Below are 21,110 nucleotides of genomic sequence, written 5' to 3'. Positions count from 1 at the left end.
TTAACAAATGGGATCTTATTGTAAAGTGTTACTATGTATGTATGAAATAAATATCTAGTTCAGTAATGAAACTCTAGAGGGCGCAGGCTGATGGGATCTTTACATGCCATCTGCAACCAATCACATCATTCCCGCATGGTTGGCCTTTACTTTAGCCTGCAGCCAATGAGTTTGATGCTCAACATATAAATAGTCTAGTTCAGTGTTAGTTCAGTAGTCCTGCAGCGCTACCAGAGTTCCTCTGAACCCCTCCACCTCCCCCAGCTCCACCTGTCTAGATCTGCTACAGGATTTATGCAGGTCTATTTATGCAGCGGCATATCTTACATGCTCACAACAGTGTGTCTGTGTATCTATTAGCAGTAAGAAGTCCATTCTCAATAATCACCACCAGCAGCAGTAGTAGTGTAGAAGATCTAGGGCCCTATCTTGCACCCAGCGCAAGTGACTTTGTACACCGACGCATGTATCATTCCTATTTTGCACCCGCTTTTCCCTCCACAGAAGCACGTCGGTTAACTAAGAAATACACTTGCGCTCCCGGGGGCGGTTCAGCGCAAAGAGGAGGCGTGTTCCGGCGCAAACGTTGCTTCTTGCTATTTTGCAGGTTTAGAAAACAATTGCGCCACTAACCAGGAAAAAATAGTTTAAAGTCAGTGGCGCGTTGCGCATGTTATTCATAGGCTATTTTAAGGGCGCATGCTTGGCCATAATCAATGTAGCGTGTGCACAACGCGCACTTTGATTCTCTCATCTACACAGAAGCAGCAGTTTTCATTTTTGCAAATCATACATTATTACGATAGATAGATAGATAGATAGATAGATAGATAGATAGATAGATAGATAGATAGATAGATAGATAGATAGATAGATAGATAGATAGATAAACAATTTATTATAAAAGCATACATCTAGCTTACACATTTACCCAAATTAACCGAAGTTAATTTGGGTGGATTTCTCCATTTCAATGTAACTTCTCTCTTTTACGGCCGTGACGAGAGCGTTGCTCTCCTTGGCTGTGAACCGCTGCTGGCGCGCGCCTGGCAAATCCGCCGTTACAATAGCAATCCGCTATGGAAAAAGCGCATCTGCTCTTAAAGGGAATGTGAGATGACGCTCTGATTGGTTTATTTCACGTTACGCCCAAACCACACCTATGAATAATGAAGCTACTTCAGACCAACCCCTTTTAGATTTGCGCCTGGCGCAAGAGTCATTTATCCCGCCGGGAAAATAGCAACAGCGCCGAGACCCGCCCACAAAGTTACTTGCGCTTTGCGCTTTGACACTTGCGTTTCAGATCGTTAAAATAGGGCCCCTAGTCCATTAAGACCAAATACATTAACATTTCCATATATTAATTAACAATTGCTAAAACTATTTCAAGAGTTGTCATGATTGAACTAAAATACAACAATAACCTTTTACTCTCGAACAAACAAACCATTTACAGTGGAAAAATGATTCTGTATAATGTATATAGTCTTAATCATAATGTGATCAAGTTTTAATATTATATAAATAATAAAGTATACAGTAGTTAAACACTATACATGCAATGCATGTTGTAGCAAAGTCCAACTTATCATTTTGGGCCCTATTTTAACGATCGGAAACGCAAGTATCAAGCGTGAAACGCAAGTAACTTTGTGGGCGGGTCTTGGGCGCTGTTGCTATTACACCGGTGGGATAAATTACTCTTGCGCCCGACGCAAATCTAAAATGGGTTGGTCTGAAGTAGCTTCATTATTCATAGGTGTGGTTTGGGCGTAACGTGAAATAAACCAATCAGAGCGTCAGCTCACATTCCCTTTAAGAGCAGACGCGCTTGTTCCATGGCGGATTGCTATAACAACGGCGGATTTTCCAGGCGCACGCCAGGAGCGGTTCACAGCCGAGGAGACCGACGTTCTCGTCAGGGCCGTAAAACACAGAGAAGTGACATTGTATGGGGATGGGAGAAACCCACCCAAATTAGCCTCGGTTAAACAGGCGTATAATAATTTGGGTAAATGTGTAAGCTAGATGTATGCCTATTTTTTCACATCTTCATGGACACAACAATGATTTCCCTCGTGTGTTAATATGAATGAATGAATGAATGAAGGAATGAAGGAATGGATGAATGAATGAAATCTTTATTTCGAACAATTAAAAAATTAATTAAACCAAAGACAGCAACACTGAAATATCCATCAATAAAATTTAACAAAAACAAAAACAAGAAAAACAAAACAAAACAAAAACATTTTAGCAAAATAATCACACTGTTTGAAAAGGGATAGGTAGAAGCCCTAGGCTTATCAAGACCTACAAGACCTAACATTTTTCCTTGTAATAATGTATGATTTGCAAAAATGAGAACTGCTGCTTCTGTTTAGATGAGAGAATCAAAGTGTTGTGCACATGCTACATTGATTATGGCCAAGCATGCACCCTTAAAATAGCATATGAATAACATGAGCAACGTGCCACTGACTTTAGACTAGGTTTTTCCTGGTTAGTGGCGCAATTGTTTTCTAAACCTGCAAAATAGCACCAGGGAACGTTTGCACCGGAACACGCCTCCTCTTTGCGCTGAACCGCCCCCGAGAGCGCAAATGCATTTGCTAGTTTACCGACGTGCTTCTGTGGAGGGAAAAGTCCGCTGTGCGCGGGTGCAAAATAGGAATGATACATGCGTCGGTGTACAAAGTCAATTGCGCTGGGTGCAAGATAGGGCCCTCAGTGCGTTGATTCCATAACTGTGTTGAATGTAACATTATCTATCCAGTAAAATAAACATACTGGCTAAAAATAAATAATACATAAAAAAGCCAATTTCATGCTTTGGCTGAGGGTTCTGAGGTTTTATAGATTCCCATGGTGAACCAGCTTCTCCTCTGCAGTGACTTCGGCTAAATCCAGATCACACTGGCTCACAGCTAATCCCACAGGATCAAACGCTGGAGTGTCCCTCACAACAGAGGTGCTGAAGCACTGGACTATACCACTAACCGGGCGTTTTAACCCTTTATTTCTTACCCTGCAGAATGTCATGACATTTTGATTCTAAATTTTCATTTTCTCACTACATTTACCATAGAGTTGCTCAATTTCGCTCTAACAGACTCTAAAACGTATAGTGTACAGCAACTATAAGAAGAGAACTACAATCCATTCTTAAGTTGATTCCCCCTGCATGCAATAATAAAAATAAGACTTCCTGGAATCATGTTGCCTTTTTGCAGTTTGTTGTTTGGATCCTGGAGGAACAAGAAGCTGAACTGCTAATGGTGAACTGTGTTTATGTGAAGCAGGTGAAAACTGTGTATGAGAGAGACAAACTGCAGTATGACATTTACAAAAAATACTATATCAGTACCACAATACTGTGCTCATATAAGACTACTGTTCTCTTAGACTTAAACCTTGGTTGTACTACACCCCACACACACTTTTCTAGTTACAGGACCATATTTTTGTACTATGATATTTACATGGCACTAGGAGGTAAAAAAAAAGAAAAATAAGCAGAAAAAAGACAATAATTGTCCAATATTTGATCTGGCATGTCTTTGAAAACTCTTTTTTCTTTCCTCTCTCAATGGTGGGTTTATCGACCTTTTATCCTGTTAGCAAATGTAAACATGCCCTTCTGTTTGAATGTTGTTTCTCCCAGCTAAGACAGGTTTGCCCTAAAGATCACTCATAATGGGGTTGTTCCAGCCCTGCAGGATGATCCATTGGTGGAGCAGGTTTGATTAGGGAGCAATCTTTCCTCTTCAGGAAATCATTAACACAGCGGTGAGACAGGAGCGAGCAGAAGCCTCATTTTTCCAATGCCGGGATGATCTATAAAAGACAGCATTGGGGGGAAATGCAGGTAACCTGATTTGTGTGAGCCAGAGAGAGAGAGAGAGAGAGAGAGAGAGAGAGAGAGAGAGAGAGAGAGAGAGAGACACAAAATAGATTGTCTCTTCTTGGTTATGACTAATGCTCCAGTGTTTCCCTTTCCAAAGAATCATTGCTGGATTCTGGGATTGCCTCAGATGAGGGTTCAGTCAAAGAAATAACTATATAATATAATATAATATAATATAATATAATATAATATAATATAATATATATATTATTATTATTATTATTATATATATATATTTTTAAATAGGTGGAGGTAGCCATGGGAGTATGTAGGGACAAACAACTGTACCGATAAAAACTTTCCAGTGCCATTTTCATCTTGTTGTTTAAATGTCAGTATAAAACAATTTCATTTATTTTCCTGGTTCAGAGACGTTTCTTTGGAGAAACAGTGATTTGTCATTCTTTATTCAGGCCAGACGGTGATGTGTATATATATATATATTTTCTTTCTTTCTCTGTTTCTATCCCAGTTTACTATAGTAACCCATTAATTTTGTTAACAAATAAATCGGACAATGCACCAGCAACTTAGTGATATCCCCACAGTTGTGGTCTTGACCGGTCTTGAATAAAATCTGAGTTCTCTGTGACTGAGACAAGTTTTTAGGTTTGTTCAACACACACAGCAGTTGTGTGTTTTATGTTGTTTTATATAGAGAAATGGTTAGGTTTAGGCAGAGCCATAGAGAGAGAGAGTTGCGACACTCCCATAGACCTCCGTTGTAAATAATGGCGGCGCTTAGTTCCAAACACTGTAATTTGGGCGTTGGACACCATTCACTTACATTGCTGCGCGTCGAGTTGTTCCAGAGTTAAGTTGCTGAAATATCGACCTCTTTTGAATTGTCAACTGTCTATATTGTATCAGAGGCCCTTTGCGATGCTTATACTGGTCTTCATTTGTACATGCACAGCGTAATTATTTATATTTTATGTTGGTTTGTTTCAACCAATTTTCAAGCACTGCCTGCTAGCTAGCGCGACTTCGTCAGCTGTGACAGTAAGAGTTCGGTAATGAATCGCTGCACCTTTATAGCAACTTTTATTTAATTTAATTTTTTGGGATATACTAACTTTTCATTATGTTATTATTGTCTTGAGTGAAGCGGCTTGTGAGAACAATGCTGGACCTTTAGGATTGTTATGGCCATCACCAGTCCTGTCTGTTTCATGGATCACCTGCCCCTGGTTTTTGTTTTTCTTGTTCACACACACAAGCACACATTTTTGTTGTCTGTCATTGTTTAATAAAAAATATTTTATTTGAAAACCTTCATTTGTATCAGCCATGCTTAAATTCGTTTTTAATCTGTTATAGTTTTGATAATGTGTATGGCCTTAATCTTAAAATTATATTCTTAGTCTTAACATGATCATGTTTCACGTTGTGGTCCTGGGGGGTGGCCACTTTCATCAGAAGAAGTGAGCTAGCTTCTAAGCGAATTCTGAACGGACCGCCACGGCAGACCTCTTTGCGTGATCATGAAGGTAGGCTAATGGCTGAATCAAAATGTATAAGCAAAATCACGGGAATCAATAGCCTAATACAGCCCAGTTGTGCTAAAATAAATATCATGAGACGTCCATCATCAGATGAATGATATGGAAAAGTTAAGTTAGAGCCGCTAAAGCCAGTGCTACTACCCATGCGAACATGAACACTAAGCTTTTCCCTCCAAAAATATAGCCTAAAACTTATCTCCAAATGCAAAACTGACATTAACAAAATGCAATAATGCAATAACAGCTGAAAAAGTACTTGGGTGTGTGTTTTATTTTATATTTACCGTTCAATAATGCAATCGCTGCTGTCTGTCCCATAGAAGAACATGACAGCCAGCGTACGTTTTGGAACTATTGGGGCTTACATGAACCACGTGACAGCCATAGCGGCGACATCAAAGAGTGTCGCAACTCTCTCTCTCTATGGCTCTGGGTTTAGGCATAAGGGGTTCGAGTAGAATATCCTCTCCGATCGCCTCTATAGCGGACAGCAAGCCAAAAGCGTTTGCCATGTACGCTAAGATTATATGGGCACACAAACTGAAGTATTTTATTTATTACTCATAATGCATAGATTACAAAATCAATAAAGCTAATTCATGTTAATGCAGATGATTCATTGTTTTAATCAACTGACAGCCCTATACGTTCTCATGAATAACAACATGTGCGCTGAACTATGTTATTGGAATCTCCTGAGCCGTAATAAAAATGTGGAAGTAGTTTTGCAAATAGACCAGGAATTACGAGATTACTAATTGGAGCTCTCATGTTGCTTTTCACTTCAAGACAATCCCACTGATCAGTATATGGAGGGAATGTTCGACATAAATTACAATGTGTGTTTGAAGTGAAATGCCTGTGAGCTGCTAGTATTTTCTCCAGATACCTTGCATATCCTAGACTTCCATCAATCCTTTACATTAAATAATTACAGCTTCATAAAGGCCCTATTGCAAAAGATAAGTCATCCATGACAGAGTATTAAAGAAATGTATGGCAGTCCTTTTCTCAGGTTTAAGAAATGCCTCAGAGGGATGTGGTTCACACTTCTTTTCTTGAGGATGACTTCCATTGAAAATAATTGGCTAAGTGTATTTTTCATGGGAGTAATATCTCAAAGGCTTTCTTAGTGGAGATTGGATTTCATCTAAGACTTATGAATCTGGATACTACCTGATCAAGAAGATCAGTACAGCTTCTTGTGGCACATACTGTAAAGTTATATCAAATATGTGCTGGTACTTAATGTGTAAAGACCTTTATCTGTCTTCCTGCTGGGCTGTAATTTCAGGTATGTGTATGTGTTTATATACTGTAAAATCACAGCTCAAGTACATTAGCTATCCTCCAATATCCATGTGTATTTGTTTAAAAGGTAGCAATAACTCCACACCATAGGAACCCTTAATTTAACATGAAAAATGACTGCCATCACATGATGCATTTATCTATTTGCTATTACTGACGGATAAACCATTCGGGAACAAAGAGAAATACACACAGAATTGAGCCTTTCTATAATTGTAACTGTTTGTTACCCATTTGTTGTTCATGCTTGTAGATGCTAATTTGTCCATCATTTGTATGCCCATTAACACAGATTGGTGTGTGTGTGTGTGTGTTTGTTTTGGCAAAGCACCCAATGACATTGGCACTACTTTATACTGAACATCTGGACTATGAATTTGCTGTGTCGCCCATTCTGTTCTATTTTTCTCATTAGTTTCCACATAAAATAGCATACATATCCTCTCAAACAGTGACACACTGTGATATGAATGCACATACAGAGGAAGATATACACAAGGGCACGATTTAAAGTGTAATTTTCAACCTGCTTTGTATTGTTACAATGTCGGTAATATATGTAAATGAACAATGTTTACCTGTTCTCTGTGTTACCTGGACTGAGAAATTCATGCTTATTTGTCAGCAAAAGGACATTTGACAGCTCAAGCGCTTTTGTGAAAACTACAGATTGTACTTCTGCATTATTGTATCCCCATCCACGGACAGTTGGGATTGGGATTGGGATTGGGGTGGGGGCGGGGGGTTGAAGGAAACTGACAGAACAGTTTGTTTCAGTTTGAAAAGTTGACAAAGCAATCTCTCCATATTTACAATTCTTTGCAAACTTAGCCACTGCCTACAACACGATGGATCATTCACTGGAAACCGAAAGTAAATCACTCTCGCTAAACGTTCTTTGAATTCTTGCACCCTGGAACAATACAAGTTGACACCATTATGACTAAAAGTTTGCTAAGTATTTCCTACTAAAGCAATGCAAAATTTTATTTTGGTCAAGCTTATCCATAGCACTAAGTGACAAAGTGACACCTTCAGGTTACAACTATTTACCATGCACTGTCAGAAATAGGGGTACAGTAGGAGTCCATTTTTGTCCCCCAAGGTACAATCTACACTATAACGTACCCCATAGGGCTTATTATTGGACCTCAAGGTACATATGTACCTTTTTGTGGGTCAAAAAGCATTAAAAGGTACATATATGTACCGTTTCTTTTAAAGGTTAAGGTACAATATTGTACCCTTGAGGGTAAAGCCCCAGTGACAAGCCATTTAAAGGTACAATTATGTTATTTATTTTCTGAGAGTGTGTAGACTGTATTAAGCTGGTTATAGTGGGGTTTTTGCTATTGAATTTTTATTAGTATTACATTTACTTTTGGAGATCATTTGGCTGTCCAGTTGAACCAGCAGTACATCAATTAAACCTGCTGAACACCAATTAAACCAGCTGAAACCAGCAAACCATCTGGTTTATGTTGTTAAAGTTCTGCTTGGGAGAGCCATTTGACCAGTGGAGGCCATGATTGCATGCCATGCAACTCGTAAACATGCCGGGAAAACCCGGTGCAGTGCGATGTTTCTCTCCAGGCTCTGGCTGGTGGGTCTTGACGTGTACTGATGGGGTTGTCAGCAGTGTACTGTTCACGGTAATCCAGTTGGGCTTGTTTAAGGGCTCGCTGCTTTAGCTCACAGCAGACAGGCTAATTTCATCAGGCTGCATTGCTATGCATCTCAGCAAATGGCATTAGGCTCAAATGAGCTGATAGAGCCAGACACTCTGTTGATTATCAGCAACTATTACTCATCCTCTGCATCAGTTCCCGCTGTCTCCACTGGGGTTTTTCCATTGGCTTTTGGATTATTGCAGAAAAAAAGCTCTGGGAGCAACAAAACTAAGTTTGTGATGCTTATATGTTTTGTTCATCACGATAAACACTGAGGGAGAAGGCACGAGTCAGAAAATACCTATTTTACTTCTGCCTTGCAGAAAAAAAGATGATCTACATAAAACATAAACACATTTATAAACACATACAGTAATTACTTCAGAATCTAGTTCACCAATTCAATAATAAAACATACTGTATATAACATTTTGCTGGTACAGTAACCAGAAAAACTCACAACACTTCATTATGATTGTCACATGATTAAAAAGGACTATATATTCAAAGAGGGACCTGGGCAATATATACTGTATGTACTAGTAATGTTTTTTTTTTTGTTTTTGTTTTTTTATAAACACCTACTACTCAGATCACCATAGCAACCATCAATAAAACAGCCCCTTCACAATGCATTGATAACGCTCTGGTAACCACCCACAGCTTCATATACAATATGTCTATAATGTACATGTAAATTTCTTTCAAATGTATTTCAAATCAAATGTATAGAAATTGATAATATTTAGTAAAAACAAGGCAGCTCAAGCATGTTCTCCACTTATAATTCTGTTCAGCTGCTGTTTTCTTTTATGCCCCACATCAAACACAAACCAATGACCTTTATGTCTTATATAAGGTGACAACGCTTCTTTTTCACAGTCTTTCTCTGACTTGCATACACCGTTTCACCCACATACAGTCATCAAAGCAACAAGTGTTTGAATGAAACAGACTAAGATATATAGATATATCTTTCGCGCACACGCACACGCACACGCACACGCACACGCACACACACACACACACACACACAACAAAAATAATAATGTTTTGTTGGAACATTAGAAACATGAATTATTATGCTATAATTTTATTATTATATCAATGGTTTAAAATGTTTTTTTAAATGGCAATAATATTGTTTATTGCAAATTATGTCTGTGGAAAATATATTGTCCAACAAATGTAGTTATTGTGACTGGCCTACTCAGAGAATATTTCATCTGGACATAAAACCCCAAAATCAATTTCATAGCATGCATCCTTTCCTTCTGTTCAATAGCATGGAAAAACAAGATTTTTTGTTTTCTTTTTTTCCAATTCACACATTAGTCAGAATCCACCCATAAGGCAGCAAAAATACTTTAAAATCATAGAGTGTACAGAGATTATTGTGTCCCAAGCTTTGGGACATCTGTTCGATTTCTAGGTACTTGGAGCCATAACTGCAATATGATTGCCTCAAAGTGTAGAAGAACAGTTGGAACCAGAAAGGTCTATCTGGCTTTATTTGGTAATCAGACAGCTGGCACAAACTTGGGGGTAAGGCACAAAAAGCCTGTGTTTCGCAGATAATGCTCCCCCAAAACTCTCATTTGATTGCCGTAAAGACAACACTATCGAACTGCACACATCCATGAGTTGTCCCTGGGTGATTCCTGCCATAATTATCATTGCTTATCTAGATATGCAGCCTGCACACTGAGCTGAAGCCAAAACATAGCATTTATTTCCCCATTCCTGGCTTTGCTAATGAGGATTACATATAGAGTAAACCGTCCTTTCCTCAGGTGCTATGACGCGATAGTTCTGGGCTAAAGTTCTAAGAAGTATAAGTTGACGCATGTTAATTATGATAACCAAAAGCACGCTCTCCTCAGCACCTGTGCTTATTCGTTCTGGATAGATAATTTAGTACCATTGCTTTCAGTCCCTGTAATTTGGAAAGCAAGAGCACGCGCTCGCTGTTGCACGCTTGATGCTAAAGCCGACAAATCTGGCTATACCGAGAGCTGCTCGATTTTTGCATTTCAAAAGGTGGCGCCTGGGCAAATTTCCCTCTTCAGGAGATCCGCTTACGTTGGTTAATTGAGTCAAGGGCTTTGATGGTGTGAGGGAGAATGGAGGAATTCAGCTCCAACAGTAATTACTCTACCAAAATCTCCTTCTGTTCACGCACAAGCTTCCAACGCTACTGGGGAGGAGCTGAAGAGATTCAGGTCCAATGTCTTGCTTCTGGTTGTATTTGAGAACAATATATATATGCCATGGTCTAATTTATCGGGATAATACAATCTCTCTGAACGATGTCTGTGAAAAGACTTTACGTTTTTAGCCATCTGGGTCTATAAGGGCATTATCTGGCTCAATAGAGGGAACGGGTGAAGTGTTTAAGACTCTAAAGAAGGATGAGGCTTCACTGGGGTCTGACGAGGTCATCTAAGATAATGAAGAATGACTTGCAGGACACAAGACGTGAACTAAATCACATGGAACTAAAACTCGTGAGGATGGTTTAGTGAAGGCTTGGAGGATGGATTTTAATATCTGGCCTAGTTTTAAGTTGGTGTTTTCAAAGCAATCAATAAAACACTGAGAATGAGAATCCCCCTAACTCCTCTGGAACATGTCCATCTCTCACACAAATTGGACGGAATCAACCATTGACTTGTGGGAAATGGATGTCCTGGGTGGCCTCTTTATGTTTAGGGGTGATTTTTAGAGTTGTTAACCCAACAATGGCAATTCAGTCATTATTAACACCCTCATGCTATTTCTATATTCTGTGAGAATAAACAAATAAAACTTCATGAGCACAGTTCATAGTGACCTTAGTTGTTTAGAATTAGAAGTAGAATTTTAGGTAGAAATTTCTCCATATTTTCCATAAAAAAAAAAAATAAAAAAAATTAAAAAAAACATTTGTTAGTCAATGTTTTATTTAGTTTACCTACTAGAAATAAAGACATTTTCGAAGACCTTAATGTTTATTGTTATGTCATCATCATATGTTCTGTTATGTGCTAATACATCTAAATAGTAATAATAATAAAACACCAGAAAAAAATAATAAAACCCACAATCATTTCTGCAGCCTGCAAGCTATATAGCCAGTATGTTCCGCACATTAACACTCTGGTGAGAAGTGACAAATTGTTTCTTTAGTTTTTTTGTTTTCTATGGGAAGTTTTATTTGCTTTTAGACAAACTAAACAAAACAGACCGAATCACTGAGTGAGTTGAAATTGTGAACGAATCTTTCTGATTCAGTAAATAATCAATTTAAATTGGTTCTTTTAATTTTGACTCTTGATTTTTGGGTGAAACATCCATGTATTCCTGGCGCATCTCATCTCATGTCATCATTTCCAATCGAGTTTTGGGTAAAATGCAATATAATTAGCTTTAACAAAACAAAAGGTTGTCCATTTTATTCACCCACCCCCACAAAAAAGTCAAATATTGATTCCACCACACTTGCTATTAGTCAGAACAGTAATTTAAGATATGGTGCAAATGAGATGAAAATGTTCATGATTTTTAGAAGAAAAAATTACATTGCTCAATGTGTTTGAGTATGGAATGCTTCTAGGTTAGCAAATGCTTTTTAACCAATGTAATAGGATTAATGTGTTGTTCAACATCACTAAGATCACAAGGCTGTCTCAGTACGTCTCATATTTCTGGTCATCACTGAAAGCCTAGGACCAACTCTCAGGTTTTACATCTCCGTGTTTGCAACTGTGGATGCCTGTGTGTGTATCACACCACGGTACTTTTATCTGTGGTTTATGATTGCATTGCATCAGACTTTGAAATAATATATTGAGTGCCAGCAGCACAGAGTGCAGCCCTTGACGTGAGAAGAAAGAAATCTGGGAGGAATCAGTAAGGGCATTTCTTTAAGCTCCTTCAAAGACACAGTCATAGCAAATGCCACGACAGACATATTCATGAGCCGAGACCAAGAGACAGTATCAAGGAATAGCAATATGAGATATTAATGGCAGATATATTGAATGAGACGCAGAGAGAAGAAGACAATAAGGAATGGATTGATGCTGACAAAAATACAGTGTGAAGAAGCATGTATTGGGTAGGGACACAGAGAAAAAAAATGATACTATATACGTAAAAACTTGAAAGAACAGATATGCGTTTGAACCACTTTGAGCCACAAGACCCTCAAGATAAGAAGTTCAGAAGTGTACATATGACTGTATGATGCAATCATGTTGTCCTCGGGCAGGGGGACACACAGAAGCAACATGAATATAACTCCCAAAGCTATCCGTCAAGGCATTGATGAGTCACATTAACTATGTAACAAAATCTTGGAAGGTTTTGGGAATGTACTTAACTCTTTCCCTGCCATTAACATCATTTTCAGTCATTTATGAGACAACGCTTCCCCGCCATTGAAAAAATGTTCTGCCAATCTAAGTTTTCACTGTCATATGGTAGGGGGCTATTGTGCATCTTTTGAAAGAGTAGAAAATCTCCGGTTCAAAACAAGCGATAGAAGCATTTCTTACAAAACATGATCATCAAACATTCAACAGCATATTAATCAAAACAGCCAAACATTACAGAATAAAATGTCAAACCCACGAAGAGTTACAGCACTGAGCAAGATTTGGGGGTTTTGATGGACACGATCGACCCAATCTCATACAACAGAGTATTCTGGGGAAATGATCAAAAATGCTGGTGCTGGCTGGCAGGGATAGAGTTAATGTCCAACTAAATTGAGGACATTGAGTAAAGCCAACTAAAAAGTGTTGGTTTGAACATTTGTTAGGTTTTACAGTGCAGCAACTGACTGGTCTGTTGTGTCATTATTCCAAACATGTTCAATGTTCTCTGGATGAGAGTCTGATTTCTCCATCTTTCAGTCTCCATAGAGAAGGAGCAGGAGATTGCCGACTCTATTCAGTTGGTATAATTGCGATCGATATGGAGAGCTCCATTATTGCCTCGGATGTACTGGAGAATGATGGCAAATCAACTTTTTATTTCGAAAAATATGACTAGACATTTCCCCCAGCTCCTCTGTGCTGTTTAGATTTTTTGGAGTTTCCGTTCTACAGTTTGGGCTGTACAGCAGCAGGCTGCCAAAACATGTGCCATGATCCTGCTTGATATCTCAATCTCCAAGTCAGATATAGCTTTAAGGTTTACTACTTGTTATTTTCTGAATTCAATGTCCTGCACTTGCCTTTAGCGTTTCAATGGTCAAGGGTTGTATGGTTAAGAAATAAGGTATGCTGTGCTCTGTTGTGAATATAGTTTAGCCTAAAGGGATGCTAGTGCCTGCAACCCCTTCAGCTGTGACATTTTCACATTATATTTAAAACAATTTTGAGTGTCTCTTTTTTCTCCAAAAAGATCTCTACATAATCATAATAATAATGATGAATTAAAGGTGCAGTAAGCAATTTCTGAGAAACGCTGTTGAAAGTGGATCAGACCGAGCAGCACAACACACTTGTAGCCAATCAGCAGCAGGGGGCGTGTCCTCTCATGATGGGGGAGGAGAGAGAGTGAGATTTGAAGAAAGACTGTAGAAAGAGAGATGGCTGAGAGACATTACAAAAGGGAAAAGCTCAGAGGAATTTCACTGGAAAAAGAAGGGTTATGATCAGGCAAGAGCTTTAGGACCCACGTTAATATTAGAAAAGCTTTCCAGCGGGAAGGCCTGAAAACGGACATGAGGATGCATTGTTTCTGCTCCATTTGTGAGTAACATTGGTTTTGCTGTTTCACAGAGCCGAGATATACTGTTAGCTCTATTAGCAGTACAGTTTTTAATGTGTCATTGTTTGTCTGGAGCTGCTGTGCTGGCAACTAACAACTAACTCTTGCTTGTATATACTCTTGTCTACTGTAAGTTCATATCTTTTTCTTCCTTGTCATTCGTTCGTCATCTTTGCTTTATTTTTCGAGAAGCATTATTTTTCTTCACTTCAGCTATGATAAAGAGACATCAAATCTTGCATTGTGTGTTTGTGCGTTTTGGGGGCGGAGCAATGAAGGGAGGGGTGTGTTTGTTTGGGTTGATTTCAAATATCAACAGTGTTTCTCAGAAATTGCTTACTGCACCTTTGAGGCAACCAACATAGATGTGTGCACATATCACATATGCATGTAAAATGCAAATTGATAAATATGCAGAATACACAAACAGCTGAACAGATGATCCATTCATTTGTTCTTGTGCCCTGCCAATAAAATATATTGTTAAGCACTATGCGCTGTAGTCTATGGCAATTCAAAGAAATTAACATCCTTTTCCTCTCGTTGAGCAATGACTGGGCTGAGACATTTGTCCCTAGAGTGTTGCTAGGTTGTTAAGAAAGCCCACTGATCAAAACCCTGCTGGTATTTCCATGTAATTTACAAGGGAAGCGCTCTATATAAGACATCATTTGTCTGTCTCCGGCTAACTTATTGCATGATCTGTGTGCTAGACTAAAAGGGCACATGATGCATGTGTTGTTAGCGTTTGTTTATATTTTATGAGTGTGTGAAATAGGGAAGACTCCTGAAAGGGAATTGGGTCTGGCATCCTAGAATCATTCCTCACAGCTTCTGTTTACTTCCACTCGACAGTTTTGATGCGTGAATAGTAGCGTGTCCCTTGGGTGCGCTGTGGTTTATTTGCTGCATTTGTCTCGCATTTGTCTTCTCCTTGAATTGCCCTCACTGAAGATTTTGGTTTTAGATTAAGTTTAATGGAGATAAGTTATAGATCATATGTTGATCTATCAAACATTGTTCATATCTGAATAAAATTCACAAGTGCCAGCTTGTTCTTCGTCTGCTCTTGAGTTTATGGGAGCCCATAGAACTATATGGTAAAAAGTTTTGAAATGTGGCGCACAGATAGATGACAGTCTCTAACTCAATCTCTCTAGCGCCACCAGCTGTCCAAAGTTGAACTAATGTTTATGCAAATAACTTTTGAACCGTAAGGGCTAGAAACTAAATATATTTTTACTCTGATTCATTGACTCAAGATGATTTCAACTGAACAATCTTCACAATATTTTTTATTTGTATTTTTAATGTATTTTTTTTTTATATAAAATAAATGTAGTAGTGGTGAGCATAATACTTGAGACTGGAGCGCAAATAGCTGCACTGTGTGCAAACAGCCATTCAAAGTGATCTTCTGCTGATCCATCATCATCACCACTAACTAATTGGGAGCGTCCTAGGCTTTTCCGTGCTGATGGCTTACACCCAAGCAGATTCGGAGCGGATCTTCTGTCAGATAACATCTCCAAAATGTTAAATACCCTTTGACTAGTAACCAAAAGTCCAAATCATAGTCTCTGCTGCACCAATTCAACTGATATAAATACTAGTGTAGAACATTGCATAGAAACCGTGTCTATTCCTCGTTTAGTGAGATCAAATAATAAATCTAATGCAGGATCTAGGAAAAATCTTATTGTTATTAAAACAGAAAATGTTGCTATTAGTAAACAAAAACTATTTCTAAAGCTAGGTCTTCTAAACATTAGATCACTCACACCTAAGGCAGTTATTGTAAATGAAATAGTCACAGATAATAGCTTCGATATACTTTGCCTTACTGAAACCTGGCTTAAACCAAATGATTATTTCGGTATTAATGAGTCTACTCCTCCTGGATACTGTTATAAGCATGAGCCCCGTCTGATTGGTCGTGGCGGAGGTGTTGCAACCATTTATAAAGATATTCTAAATGTTACCCAGAAAACGGGTTATAAGTTTATTTCATTTGAAGTACTTGTACTAAATGTTACGCTCTTAGATGTTAGAAAAACATCCCTATTATCTCTAGCCTTGGCTACCGTATATAGACCGCCAGGGCCTTACGCTGATTTCCTAAAAGAGTTTGCAGATTTTCTCTCAGACCTATTAGTCAATGTCGATAAAGCACTAATTGTTGGAGATTTTAACATACACGTAGATAATCCAAATGATGCGTTAGGAGCTGCGTTTACAGATTTATTAAATTCATTTGGGGTCAAGCAAAACGTCACCGGACCAACACATCGTCTTAATCATACACTCGATTTAATTATATCACATGGAACCGATCCAACCGATATAGATATCATTCCACAAAGTGATGAAGTCACTGATCACTACATGGTAACTTGCATATTACGTACTGCTGTAATATGTAATGCGGCGTCGCGTTATCAACCAGGCAGAACAATCCTCCCATCCACCATAGATAATTTCTCAAATTGCTTATCTAATCTGTCTCAGCTGTTGCCTGAACCCAAACAAACAGATGAACTAGAAGAACTAACTAGCACTATGAGCACCATTCTCTCTAGAACATTGGATGTGGTTGCACCTATTAAATTAAAAAAGGTCAGAGAGAAAAATAAAGCACCATGGTATAACAATACTACGCATGTTTTAAAGAGAGAAACGCGTATTTTAGAGCGTAAATGGAAACAAACTAATTTAGAGGTCTTTAGAATCGCGTGGAAAGACAATATGTCACGTTATAAAAAGGCCCTAAAAGCGGCCAGGGCTGAGCACCTCTGCAAACTAATAGAAACCAACCAAAACAATCCAAGGTTTTTAACACCGTGGCTAGACTAACAAATAAACAGACGTCACCCGAACAAAATATCCCGTTACAGTTCAGTAGTAATGATTTCATGAACTTCTTCACTGAGAACATAGAAAGCATCAGAACCACAATTGTAAACGTTCAATCTTCAATCGCGCCTTATAATTCAGCTTCAATTATCACCCCGAAAGAACAATTACAGTGCTTTACAATTATAGAACAAAAAGAGTTAAATAAACTTATCACTTCATCTAAAACAACAACATGTTTATTAGATCCTATACCAACTAAACTACTGAAAGAAGTGTTACCTGTAGTGGAAGATCCTCTCCTCAATATTATTAACTCGTCTTTATCTTTAGGTCATGTTCCAAGAACATTTAAACTGGCAGTTATAAAACCTTTCATTAAGAAACCACAATTAGATCATAATAATCTAGCAAATTATAGACCCATTTCAAATCTTCCATTTATGTCTAAAATATTAGAAAAAGTGGTGTCCGCTCAACTGGGCTCTTTCTTGCAACAAAATGATATCTATGAAAAGTTTCAGTCTGGATTCAGACCGCATCATAGCACTGAAACTGCGCTTGTTAAAATCACAAATGATTTACTTTTAGCTTCTGACCAAGGCTGTATCTCAATACTAGTTTTACTTGATCTTAGTGCTGCGTTCGATACTATAGATCATACATTACTCTTAGATCGACTACAAAATTATACTGGTGTTCAAGGACAAGCATTAAGCTGGTTCAAATCATACCTATCTGACCGCTACCATTTTGTCTATTTAAACGGAGAAAAATCGATCATAACTCCAGTAAACTATGGAGTGCCGCAGGGATCTGTATTAGGCCCTCTGTTATTTTCAATATAAATGCCAGAGGAGAACTGGCCCCTGACTGAGCCTGGGTTCTCCCAAGGTTTTTTTTTTCTCCATTAGGTCACCTGATGGAGTTTTAGGACACCATTAGGTCACTTGATGAAGTTTTTCGGTTCCTTGCCACTGTTGCCTTTGGCTTGCTCAGTTGGGGATATTTTGGGGATATTTAATTTAATTTTATCAATCAATAAATTCCTCTTGAAACAAACTTTGTTGTATTATTAATTTAATACTGTGAAGCTGCTTTGATACAATCTGTATTGTGAAAAGCGCTATACAAATAAACTTGACTTGACTTGACTTGACTTAATTGTACACAGCCTACAGTATGTGTGAATGTATAGTTGAATAATACTGCTATTTATGCTCTCAGGATCATCATAACTTGTTTATTATGGAGCGGTTTCCCAAACCAGCAGAGAGTGTTCATTATAAAAGAGCAGTAGAGGAGCTGTCCAGTGCTGATTTAAGGACACATCTTTCATTATATAGTGCTGAAGAGTCCTATACACGTAGATAGTGCAGGAACAGTTTGGTTGTTTTATGTTATGAAAATTGAAACAGTGAAAGCCATTATACACACTTTAAGTAGACTGGGTCAAAGACTGGGTCATTGTCTCCTTGACAGATTTCATGATTTATCCTTTTTGTCATTGAACTATATAAGGTTTATTGTGGCATTTCAGTAACAGGGCTTTTTAGAACACTGGCAGGATAGAGAATAAATATAACATTGTAGAACAAGAGGTTGAGAGTTCAGAGTTCCGCCTCCCGCTCACCTTATTGGCAGCTGCTATGTGTCTTTGGAGCATCTGCACGTGTAGCTGACCTCTGATCTGCACCATTAGTGATGTATTTCTAAGGGTGAGCGACTGGCTCCGCTTAAGAGTGGTTCATCAGTCTCCTCATAGCCTCTCGCTACACTGGTGAATAATTAAACTTCTGGCTCAGTCAGCTGACTAATTAACTCCACCGTTGTCTACGGGATGAGGCGAGGCGTCTGCCGCAGACTCGGAGGAGGAAGCTGGAACTATGAAGAAGGGACAGGGAATGATAAACAGCACCCTAATTAATCTGTTCGCTTATTTGAATACTGCACATCTGGCTGGCATGGATGTAAGCTGTTGCTAAACCTTGCCTTAAAATCACTGTAGTCTGCGCTTAAGCGTGTTTGTGTGTGAGCAGCTGTGCCGACACAAAACTGGCATGTGTAATCAAGTGGGAAACTTGTTGAGCATGACTGAATGTGGAGATAATAGTTTCCAATCAGTGGAAGACCATACTTCAAGATTTCAGTAGTGCCCTGCTGAGTTGAACATGCCTGATATGCACTTCACCACACACAGAAAATGCTATTAAGCTCTTATAAATCAACATTCAAACAACAACAAAGGGCCAGATTTACTAATAAACTTTTAATTTAAGTGGAATTAAAGGAAGGAATTAAAGAACACAGACGCAGTTAGATCATTTCCATAATGACCAACACAATCTACCAGTTATAGCGCCTGGTTTAAGACGAGCTGTTTTTGGGTGGTAAATAATGGACAAACACCAGTACATTGACGAGTGCAAATCTAGTAAATCACCTTATGTGATTCATTTAAAAACTCTCTTCCAATAAATTTTGCGCCTGAAAGGGAAACTCCTACAAATGCATATGCAAAAAGGTCAGCCGCAAAAAATATCCCTGTCCACGCCTTTAAAGCGCTAATTTTACACTGCGTGTCTTTAGTAAATCCTGGCAGTAGTTTTTTAACGCCAAAAAAGGGTTTGTGTTCGCAATTTATGGGAGGAGAGAATTTAAAGGAATCATGCAAGGTGATTTGTGCTTGTCAATGTACTGGTGTTTGCGGCATTATTTACCGCCCAAAAAAAGCACGTCTTAAATGAGGCGCTAACTGGTAGATTGTGTTGGTCATTATGGAAATGATCTGACTGCGTCTGTGTTCTTTAATTTGAACTTTCCACTCCCATCTGCGCTGTTTTGGAATTGCGCCCTCACGCTAATTTGCCCTGTTTAGTAAATCTGGTCCATAACACTTAATTTTGCGACATACCTGCATGCTGAGTTATTGAATATTAGAGATTCATCTTGCTAAACTGCTAAACATACAAACACAAACATACAAAACTACATCTGAAGTGTCTCTTAAGATTTTATATAATCCAAAATGAGAATGCAAACAGCACTCCAAAAATTAAGATTCCAGAAAGAAACTTAAAAGGGTTTTAGAGCCTAAAGACAGATCTCAGAGGAGAAAAATATAATAAAGTTCACATAAAATAGACAACGTTAATATAGTTCACACACAGTTCTGTTGTCTGGTCTCATCTACACAAACACTTACTTGACTCCTTACCTGATCTACTCACCTGTGTTCACCATCACCTTGTTCCAGTCTCCAGAATCCATCATCTGTCTTCAGTCTGCAACGACTCTCCTACTCATCGTCTGCTACCCGTTCAGTCATCTGTTAAGACATCAAGAGTACTATTACTCATCCAGCGAAGTTAAATCCAAACTATCTGACAGCAGTTATACTCGCCATTGTCACTCTCCTACTCGCGCTTCTGATTCCTGCAAATAAACATCCGCTACTTACCTGTGTTATCTCCTTCTGTATCTGTGACACGCATTCTATAACCACACTCACACCCGTACATTTCCATGACTCACAACCGCATATTCAGAAAACCCGCACTGTGTGAACGGGACCGGACTGGACAACTAGTTGTCTGTCACGTCATACGGTGCGAGAGATCTGCGCTGCACAAATGCGTGTCTACCGTGTGTTGTGGGGATTCATGTGTGGTTTGCTTTCAGTATCTTACAGCGATAGTGATATGAGCTCTGTGTCATCTGATCTAAAGGTTTTAGATCTTGTTTCTTTTCGTTTCAGTTTTATGCATATACTTACATAGATTCCTCATTAGTGTCTGTTTCTATGTGCTGCTATAGCCATATTGGAACGGTCAAATACGGTCCGCGACCATTGATTGTGCATGTGCAACCTAATTATTTACATGTATGAATGTATATATATTAGCAGCATTTAATTTATCATTAATACATTATTCTGGATACTGGAATATTCTGGATATTGCATATTGAGTTAAAACACAAACCAGCATAATATCACTTCTAAAAGGTTATTCCATTTTGCCGGGTGTTTATAGCTCAGTGGTTTTACATCCGTAGGCTTGTGATATGCTGTGAATTTTTCAATTAATTCATTGATTTGTA

At 38.5% G+C, this 21,110-nt stretch overlaps 1 protein-coding gene across 1 annotated transcript in view; it reads left to right on the top strand.

The window, feature by feature from the left end:
* The window catches only part of alk (ALK receptor tyrosine kinase), a 465,705-nt gene that overhangs the window by 236,193 nt on the left and 208,402 nt on the right, over positions 1-21,110 (top strand). The window lies entirely within an intron of this gene.

This window comes from Leuciscus leuciscus, assembly GCF_965113295.1.
Source record: "Leuciscus leuciscus genome assembly, chromosome: 17".
NCBI classification, from domain to species: Eukaryota; Metazoa; Chordata; class Actinopteri; order Cypriniformes; family Leuciscidae; genus Leuciscus; species Leuciscus leuciscus.
This window is presented reverse-complemented; position numbering and strand designations above follow the sequence as displayed.